Source organism: Antechinus flavipes, chromosome 2 (genome assembly GCF_016432865.1).
Source record: "Antechinus flavipes isolate AdamAnt ecotype Samford, QLD, Australia chromosome 2, AdamAnt_v2, whole genome shotgun sequence".
In the NCBI taxonomy this organism is placed as follows: domain Eukaryota; kingdom Metazoa; phylum Chordata; class Mammalia; order Dasyuromorphia; family Dasyuridae; genus Antechinus; species Antechinus flavipes.
Genome location: NC_067399.1, coordinates 235,502,660 through 235,512,943, shown reverse-complemented (window position 1 = coordinate 235,512,943; position 10,284 = coordinate 235,502,660).

Sequence of the window (10,284 nt, the reverse complement as noted above, 5' to 3'; positions counted from 1 at the left end):
TGCAGGAACCTGATGTAGGAATCACTGGAAAAGGATGCATCTGGGCAGAGAAGCTGCAGGTGAGGATGAGCTAAAGAGAAAGCACATAGTGGCGAGAGAGATTCCATGGTTGCTGTCTTGGGCTATATTTTGGGAATGGGAAGAAGAAGAACATTTGACTTCCTGTGATCTACAGGATTAAATGTAAAATCCAATGTTTAATGTTCAAAACACTTCACAACTTGCCCCCTTTTACCTCTCCAGTCATCATACACTTTATTACCCTCCATAGTTTTTACTATTCCTCACTCATGACTTGATTCTATACCTTTTAACTGACCCATTCTCTTCCTCATCGTCTCTGTCTCCTGATTTCCTTGACTTCCTTTAAATGCTAGCTAAAATCACACCTTCTAGGAGAAGCCTTTCCTGAAGACTTGTATGAACTGATGTAAAATGAAGTGAGCAGAGCCAAGAGAACAATTTGTACAATTCCAATAATGCTAAAAAGATGAACAAGTTTGAAAGATTTAGGAACTCTGATCAACACAATGGAATTAATCACACAATTATAGGGGACTCAATGAAATCTGCTTCACACCTCCAGATGGAGAATTGATGGATTCAGAATGTGGAGTGAAGCATATTGTCTTTCTTTCTTTCTCTCTCTCTTTCTTTCTTTATCTCTTTCTTTCTTTCTTTCTTTCTCTCTTTCTTTCTTTGTCTCTTTCTTTCTTTCTTTCCTCCTTCTCTCCTTTTCTCCCTCCCTCCCTCCCTTCCTTCTTTCCTTCCTTCTTTCCTCTCTCTCTTTCTTTTCTTTCATTTGTCTTTTTCTTTCATTCTCCTTCTTCCTTCCCACCTTTGTTTTTTCTTTTTTTCTCCTCTCTCCCTCCCTCCTCCCCTCCTTCCATCCTTCCCTCCTCCCTTCCTTTCATCCTTCCCTCCTTTCCTTCCTTCTTTTCTCTCTTTCTTTCTTCTGTTTTTTTTGACATAGCTAATGTGGGAATTTGTTTTACTTGAATATATAAATATATGAATGGGTATATATAATATTAAACAACTTAATATTATATATTAAATATTTAATATATTACTTAATACTATATATACTAAATGATATTACTTAATACTATATATGTGAAATCTATATGTACACACACACACATACACACACACACACACACACACACACACATATATATATATATATATGCTTGATTATACATATTTTAACCAGTCTTGATTTTCTTGCTTTCCTTAGCAGGAAAATATTTGTAATCAGAAATAAAATTGAATTTTAAAATAAATAACTAGGGTTTTCAAAAATCTTCCTTAATTCTAATGTTTTGCTTCAATTGATTCTGATTTATCTAATTTATCCTATATATATTTTATTTACATGCTGTTTCCTCTATTATACCGTGAGCTCATTGAGAGCAGGGACTGCTTTTTACTTTTCTTTGTTCTCAGTTCTTAGCACAGTGCCTGGAACATAGTAGGTGCTTAATAAATGTGTATTTCTTGTTAAAAGAGGGATAGAAAAGTGAATAATGAAACACGTCTCTGGGGAGAGTGGTGGTTCAGGAAATCCTCCTTGGTAAGTCTTTTGATAGGGAGAGATAAGGAGCATTGGAAACCTTTGTCCACACTATGTCCTACCCTCCTGAGGATAGATCATTTGACTTTCTCACGCTATTTCTTCATTTCCCCAAGGTTCTAACACTAGGACCTTAAAGACCTAGTTGTCCTTAAAGGCAATTGGCCTATGAGACTGATTGGGACAAATTCTGGTTGTCTGTGTTCTAAGATTCCTTCAGGTCATGACATTCTTTGTCCTATAATCTAAGATCTGTTCAAAGTCTAATGATCTACTTCCTATATCTTTCCTTAGCATCCTCCTACCTTTGGCATCTCTTTCTCAGCCATCCCGGGGAAGGGAGCTTTGGAAAGGTACAGGAAGGTCTGATGAAGAGTTTTGAAGCTGGTTTAAAAAATGAAATCATATTTTGAAATTATCTGCAAGGCTTGCTGGAGCCCAAAGTACCTTTGAGTATGAGCCCAGACATCCCCAGAAAGCCAGCCACTTGTTCACACCTGTTTTTCAGAACAGTCCCTTTTACAGCCTTGCCCTCAGTCAATTGCAAAGGGCCAATTGATTTGAACCTCTCTCTCCCTAGGTTTGAATTGCTGACATCTCCATTAGCTTCCAGGGCACACCAGGGAGTATTGAACGTGGAAGACAAGAGTACAGAGCACTCAGCTAGAAAGCAGAGTAGGCACTAGTATTTCCAGCAGTGTATAGGGGCAGCCAGCCAGCCAGTTCTGGGGATCAAGAACATTCTTCTTGAGTGGAGGAAGGGAGATAGAATAAAGAAGAATCAGGACGCAAAAAGTCATGAGACTCATAGTTAGAAGGATTTCTAGTTTGGGACAGAACATTGTCACAGAAAGCATGACACACCCAGACGTCATTCTCTGTGATTGAACCTACAAAAATGGACATATGGATAGGATGGTCAGAATCTACAGGAATTTTTCTTTAAAGTAATCTATATCCCATCATGATTAGGGGATGGATTTAAGATCTGGGAAGGCTTTAATTCTCTAGTCATAGGATTATAGAATCGCAAACTTAGAATTGAAAGAGGTTGTAGAGTCTAGCTTCCTTATTTTTATAAATGGGGAAAATGAATGACTTGTCCAAGCTTATTTGGTAATAAGCTAAGATTGGAAGGCAGGTACTCTGACTCTAAATTTGTTGTTTTTTTTCCATTCTATTCTTTCAATCCCCTCATTTCATCTCTCTATTTATTTTGGTTAGACAATTGGGGTTAAGGGACTTGTCCAAGATCACACAGTTAGTAAATTTCAATGAGGCCAGATTTTAACTCAGATTTTCCTGATTCCAAGGGAATAGAACCCAAGGGAAAAGTTCTATCCACTGTATCATCTAGCTTCCCCTATACTTTCATTTTAAAGAAAGAGAAGTTGAAGTCCAAAGAGAGGAAGTGATTTGCTAGAAGTCACAGAGAAATTTAGTAGCAGAGTAAAAGTTAAAAACCAGGTTTCCTGACCACCCAATCCAAAGCATTTCATATTATGCAGGGATTTCTTCTTGTAATTAGACCCTAAGGAATTGATTTTCACCAACCACCCTCACAAGTATATGACAAGTATATGAAACAGAATGTTCATTTGTTCATTGACAAGAACTCTACTTACTAAATGACCTTGAACAGTCATGCTGGTGTGTATGTTTCCTTTCTCTTGGTGATAGTTTCTTGGGAAATGGAATTATAATCAGGATGTTGCTTTATCAGAGTCAAAAGAAAGTGAGTTAGATGGTTTTAGGAACTATTGTCATAAAAAATGAGCTAGGGTTCTAGGTGAGTTACTCTTACCATAGAACAGCATACAATATTAGATCTGCAAAGGGAATTTAAACAAAAATGTCCAAATTGAATGAATCTTAGAACAGAGAACAGAGAAAAATCAAAATGGAAAGGTCATTTAGTCCCATCTTTTCCTTTTACAGATAGTTAAATTGAGGCACAGAGGTGGGAACTTTCCAAAGGTATGTGCAAGTCTTACCTTCCCAAAGAAACTGGAAGGTCATAGACAAGAACAGAGTCTAATTTCTCTTCTTTCTTCTTGAAAGAACAGAATAAGTCGAGCTATATAATAAGTCCCTTAACAATAAAGTATCTTTCTACCTTTTCAACTTGCCTTATGTTACTCTCCTTCATATACTTTATTTTCTGTCCCTAAATAGGCATCTATCATGCCTTCATGCTTTGCTCATGATACATGAACAATACCTCCTTTCCTTTTTTCATTTGCTAAATTCTTGTTCATCCTTTCATTTTTGTTAAACTTCCCTTTTCTTTTTAAGCATTTTTTAAAATTCCTGCCACCTTCACACCCTCAATTAAAAAAAAAAGTTAATCCTTGTAGCAAATTGCATAGTTAATCAAAATTAATTCCTGTGTTGGTCACATCCAAAAATCTATGCCTCTTTCTGCACCTCGAGACTATCACTTTTTTTTTTAATCAGGAGATAGGTAACATGCTTCAACATCAGTCCTCTAGAACTGTGTGATCAGTCATTTCATCAACTGTAGATCTCAAGTCTTTCAAAGTTGTTTGTCCTTACAATGTTGCTGCTATTGTTTAAATTGTTCTGGTTCTGCTCACCTCATTCTGCATCAATTCATATGAGTCTTCTCAGGTTTCTCTGAAATCATTACTTTTGTGATTTTTTATAGCATGCTCTATTCAATTACATATCTATGTCATAATTTGTTCAGTAATTTTCTAATCAATGACTATTCCCTTTGTTTCCAATTCTTTGTCTCAACAGAGAGAGCTGCTATAAATGAATATATATGTGAACCTTTGGGGTATAGGTCTAGTACTGGTATTTCTGGGTCAGAGGAGATACACAGTTTAGTGACTTTTTTTTTTAAAAGGAGTCCCTAACAACCTAAGTGCATTTAAGTGCTCTTAGAGAAGAGGAACACCAACAAAATAATGGATTCAAGTCTCACTTATTTTACCAAAAGGATTGGAATGAGAATCATTCGGATGATGCAGAAACAAGGTAAAATATAGCAATCTCTATTATTCAGCAATCCTGCAACTGCTTTATGGTCAAATGGGGGTTAAGTATCAAGTGAGATATCCCAAGAGAAATATCAAGAGAGTATCCCAAAAGAGAATAATTATCATTATAAAACTTTATTAGATCCCATTTAAAATCTTTCTATCATTGTGTGCCGAGTCTTTTGTGGGTTTTGGCACTTCTTTTTAGTGTAGGAAATATATTTGACCTATAGAATATATCGAGTATCTTTCTATTCATCCTTTTGAGACCTAGACATTAGAAAAAACCTAAGCCTTAAATAATTTTCCCCAGGGCAAAGAGATAAGGGCTTATTGGGCTAAAGATTATAATAAAAGGGAGCTAAACTTTTCTATTTGGAATAGCAAGATGGTTCAGTAGAGTGCCAAAACTGGAATCAGGAAGACTAGAGTTCAAATTCAGCTTTAAACTTATACTAGCTTTGTGACTCTAAGCAAATCATTTAACCCCATTTGCCTCAGTTCCACATGTGTAAAATGAGCTGGAGAAAGAAATGACAAACCACTCCAGTATCTTTGTCAAGAAAACCCCAAATGGGGCATAAAGAGTCTGACATGACTAAAGCAACTGAACAACAAAATCTCTTTTTCACAGATGAAACTCCCCAGTAAAGACTCCAGTATGGACAGTGTGCAAGCTTCCAGAGACAAGAGAAACTATGTAGTAGGGAAAAGAAATAATTGCTCTACCCCTTGTACCCAGAAATGGTTTTAATTCATTAATTTTGTTAATTTTTATATTAGAAGAAGGAGGAATACAGAAATGTGTGCATTGGCTAGCAGCTATTTTAATGATCATTAAGCCAACTTTGGTCTTTCAAGCAGAATATACAATACAGAGATGTGCTTTAATGTAACATGATGTCCTAGACATAGATTCTGGTGATTTGTTTTCAAATACTATCTCTGCCATTTCAAATCCTATCTCTGCTCTCATATAAAGATACCAAGTCTCACACGCATACACACACAAAAGGCAGAAAAAAATTAGCAAAAAACAACAAAAAAAGATCTTGATAATAGAAAGGTAATATGGAGATAGGGAATATCAAAGCATAAACTTAGAAGAAGACAATAGTGTCTAACTGACTAAACATGAAGATTCAAAGAAAATTGCAATTTGTTCTCAGACCTCAAAAGAATTTCTGGAATAGCTATTAAAAGGATTTTATAAAAATTAATGGACTACCTAAAAAGCATAATAAAAAAATCTAGACAATATCTTTCAAGAAATAATAAAAAAATTCTCTGATATATTAGAACTAGATCCACAAAATAGAAATTGAAAGATTCCATTGATCACCATGTGAAAGAGATCCCAAAATGAGAACTCCCAGGAATATCATAACTAAACTCCATAGCTCACAAATCAAGGAGAAAGTATTTTAAGCAAACTAAAAGAAACAATTCATTTATCATAGAGCTAAAGTCAGGATTACACAGGATTTGGCAGCTTCCACATTAAAGAACTGAAGGGCTTAAAATATATATCAGAAGGCAAAAGAGTTAGGATTACAACTAAGAATTACCTATCCAGGTAAAATTGAATATAATCTTTTAAAGGGAATGAGGTCGGGATGGAGAAGGAATATTTAATGAAATAGAGGACTTAAAAAATTTCTAATTAAAAGTCCAGAGTTAAATAAAAAAATAAACTTCTAATTACAAGACCCAAGGGAAACATAAAAAGGTAAAAAAGGAGAAAGAGAAAAACATAAGAAATTTAATAAGGTTAAACTTTATATTTCTATATGACAAAATAATATTTGTAACTATTAAGAAATTTATTCTATAAGAGTGATTACAAGGCATAGACATAGAATATAGATGTAAGATGATTTTGCTGCCATGATACCAAAAAAACAAAAACAAAAACAAAATAAAGGTGTGAAAAAGAAAATTAGAAGAAGGAGGAGGAATGAGATTGAATGGGATAAATGATTCTCCATAAAAGAGACGTAGAAAAACTATTGCAATGGAGGGGAAGTTGAGTGGTGTTGATGATGGAGAGGTAGGGCAAAGGTTAAGCCTCACTCTCATCAAAATTGGCTGAAAGAGGGAATAACATAAGTATCAGTTCAATGTAGAAATCCTATACACCCTATAAAGACATAAAAAGGGATGGGGATATTAGAAACTGATAACAGAGAGGATATGTTGGGGAAGTCAGTGATCAGAAGTCAAATATTTGTAAGAAGACAAAGGTAAGAGAGAAAGGGAGATAAACAAGTAAAAAATAGTATGGCGGTAATTAATTATCATAACTATAAATATGAATGGGATGGACTCACCAATAAAACAAAAGCAGATAGCAGAATGTATTAAAAACCAGTCCTACAATATGTTATTTATAAGAAATACATTTAAAGCATAGAGGCACATACAAGGTAAAAGTAAGAGCTGTAGCAAAATCAATTATGCTTCAACTGAAGCAAAGAAAATGGTGGAGCAATCATAAGCTCAGTCAGACAAAGCAAAAACAAAAATAGATCTGATTAAAAAGATAAATAATGAAATTATATCTTGCTGAAAGGTAACCCAGAAAATGAAGTCATATCAATACTAAATATAGATACACCAAATGGCATAGCATCTAAATTTTTGAAGAAGTTGAATAAGTTAGAGAAGGAAATAGATAATAAAACTATGCTAGAGGGGGGATCCTTTAAATTTCTCCCCTCAGAACTAGATAAATCTAACCAAAAAAATAAACAAGAAAAACATTAAGGAGGTAAATATAAGTTAGATATGACAAATTTCTGGAGAAAATTGAATGAGAATAAAAACACATATAGCCATTTCTCAGCAGCACATAGCACCTATACAGAAATTGACCATATATTAGGACATATAAACCTTATACCCAAATGCAGAAAAACAGAAATGATAAATGCATCCTTTCTAGATCATAATGTAATAAAAATTATATTCAATAATGAACAATGGAAAGAGATGTTAAAAATTAATTGGAAATTAAATGATCTAATCCTAAAATAAATAAATAAATAAATAAATAAAGCTATCACAGAAACAAGTGGTAATTTCATTAAAGAAAATGACAATGAGACAACATACCAAAATTTATAGGATGCAGCCAAAGTGATATTTAGAGGAAAATTTTTATCTCTAATTTCCTACATTGATAAAATAGAGAAAAAACAGATCAATAAATTGGGTAGGCAACTATAAAAACTAGAAAAATAATATTAAAAAAAAGTTAAACACCAAATTGATAATACTAAAAGTCAAAACAGAGAGTAATAAAATTGAAAGTAAGAAAAACATTCAACTGATAAATATGAAAACCCAATGAAATAGATAAACCATAAGTTAATATTATTTAAAAAAGAAAGAAGAAAACCAAATTATTAGTATCAAAAATGAAAAAGATGAATTCACCACCAATAAAAAGAAAACTAAGACAATTGTTAGGAGTTATTTTCCCCATTTTATACACCAATAAAATTGAAAAACTAAATTAAATGGATGAACAGCTACAAAAATATAAATTACCCAGATTAACAGAAGAGGAAATAAAATACTTAACCAATCTTAGGAAAAAAAAAAGAAATTGAACAAGCCATTAGTGAACTTCCTAAGAAAAAATCCTCAGGACCAGATGGGTTTACAAGCAAATTCTAGTAAACATTTAAAAAACATTTAATCCAATACTATATAAACTATTTGAGAAAATAGGCAAAAAAGGAATCCTGTAAAATTTCTTTTTACAACACAAAGATGATACTGATGCCCAAATCAGAAACAGTCTAAACAGAAAAAATTATAAACCAATTTCCTTAATTAATATTGATGCAAAATTTTTAAATAAAATACCAGCAAAGAGATTACAGCAACATATCAGATGGATCATATATTATGGCTAGATGGAATTTAGATCAGGAATGCAAGGCTGGTTCAATAATAGGAAAACTCATTGTTATTGACCATATCAATAACAAACCCAACTAAAATCATATGATTGATTATCTTAATAGATGCAGGAAAAAACCTTTGACAAAATACAGCACCCATTCCTATGGAAAATACTAGAGAATGGGAATAAATAGAACTTATCTTAAAATGGTAAGTAAAATTTATCTAAAACCATCAGCAAACATTATCTGAAATAGGGATAAACTAGAAGCTGTCCCAGTACAAATTGGGGTGAAGCCAGGATGCCTATTATTATCTCTATTATTCAATATTGCACTAGACATGTTAGCTATAACAATAAGAGAAAAAAATAAAAGAATTAGAATAGGCAATAAGGAAACAAAGCTGTCACTGTAGATGATATAATGTTATACTTAGAAAATCCTGAAAAATCGATTAAAACACTACTTGAAATTATTAAAAATTTTAGCAAAGTTGCAGGATATAAAATAAATCCACACAAATCTTAGCATATCTATATGTTACCAAAAAAATGCAGCTGCAAGAGATAGAAGGAGAAATTCCATTTAAAATTAATTGTAGACAATATAAAATATTTGGTAGTTTATCTGCCAAGACAAACCCAGGAATTAAATGAATACAATTACAAAACATTTTTCACACAAATAAAATAAACAACTGGAAAATATTAATTGTTCATAGGGAGGCCAAGCCAATATAATAAAAATTACAGTTCTACCTAAATTAATCTATTTGTTCAGTGCTACACCAACCAGACTAACAAAAATTTATTTTATAGTTAGAAAAAAGAACAAAACTCATCTGAAAAAGAAAAGCTTACATATATTAATAGAATCAATGAAAATAATTATGAAAGAAGGTGATCAAGCCATATCAGATCTCAACTGTATTATAAAGTGGTAATTATCGGAACAATCTGGTATTGGCCTATCAAATAGAATGGTAAATCAATGGAATACAAATAGTACAAATTGTAGATACAAATTACATTATAGTAAATGATTATAGTAATCTAGTATATAATAAGCCCAAAGAGTCAAGCTTTTATAGAACAAAGCTTTTTGGAATAAAAATTCATTATTTGATAAAATCTACTAGGAAAACTGGAAAACAGTACGGCAGAAATTTAATATTAAGATAAGATCAAAATGGATACATTATTTACATCTAAAGCATGATACTATACACAATTAGAAGAACATGAAATAGTTCATCTATCAGATTTATGGATAAGGGAAGAATTTAGAACCAAAAAAGATATAGAGAGCACTACAATTCATTTTAGTTATATAAGATTAAAAAGATTTTGCAGAAACAAAACCAATGCAATCAAAAGTATAAGGAAAGCACAAACTGGGGGAAATATTTGCAGCAAATATTTCTGATAAAAGTCTCATTTCTCAAATATATAGAGAACTGAGTCAAATGTATAAAAAATACAAGTCATTCCCTAATTGAGAGGTAGTCAAAAGATATGAACAGGCAATCTTCAAATAAAAAAATCAAAGTAATTTAAAGATATATGAAAAAATATCCTACATCACTGTTGATCAGAGAAATGCAAATTAAAATAACTCTGATTGCCACCTCACATCTCAGAGTAGCTAATATGATTAACAAGAAAAATTCTGGATGTAGAAGAGATGTAGGAAAACTGGGACACTAATGTGCTGTTGGTGGACTTGTAAATTGATTCATCCATTATGGAGAGTAATTTGGAATTATGCTCAAAGGGCTATAAAACTGTGC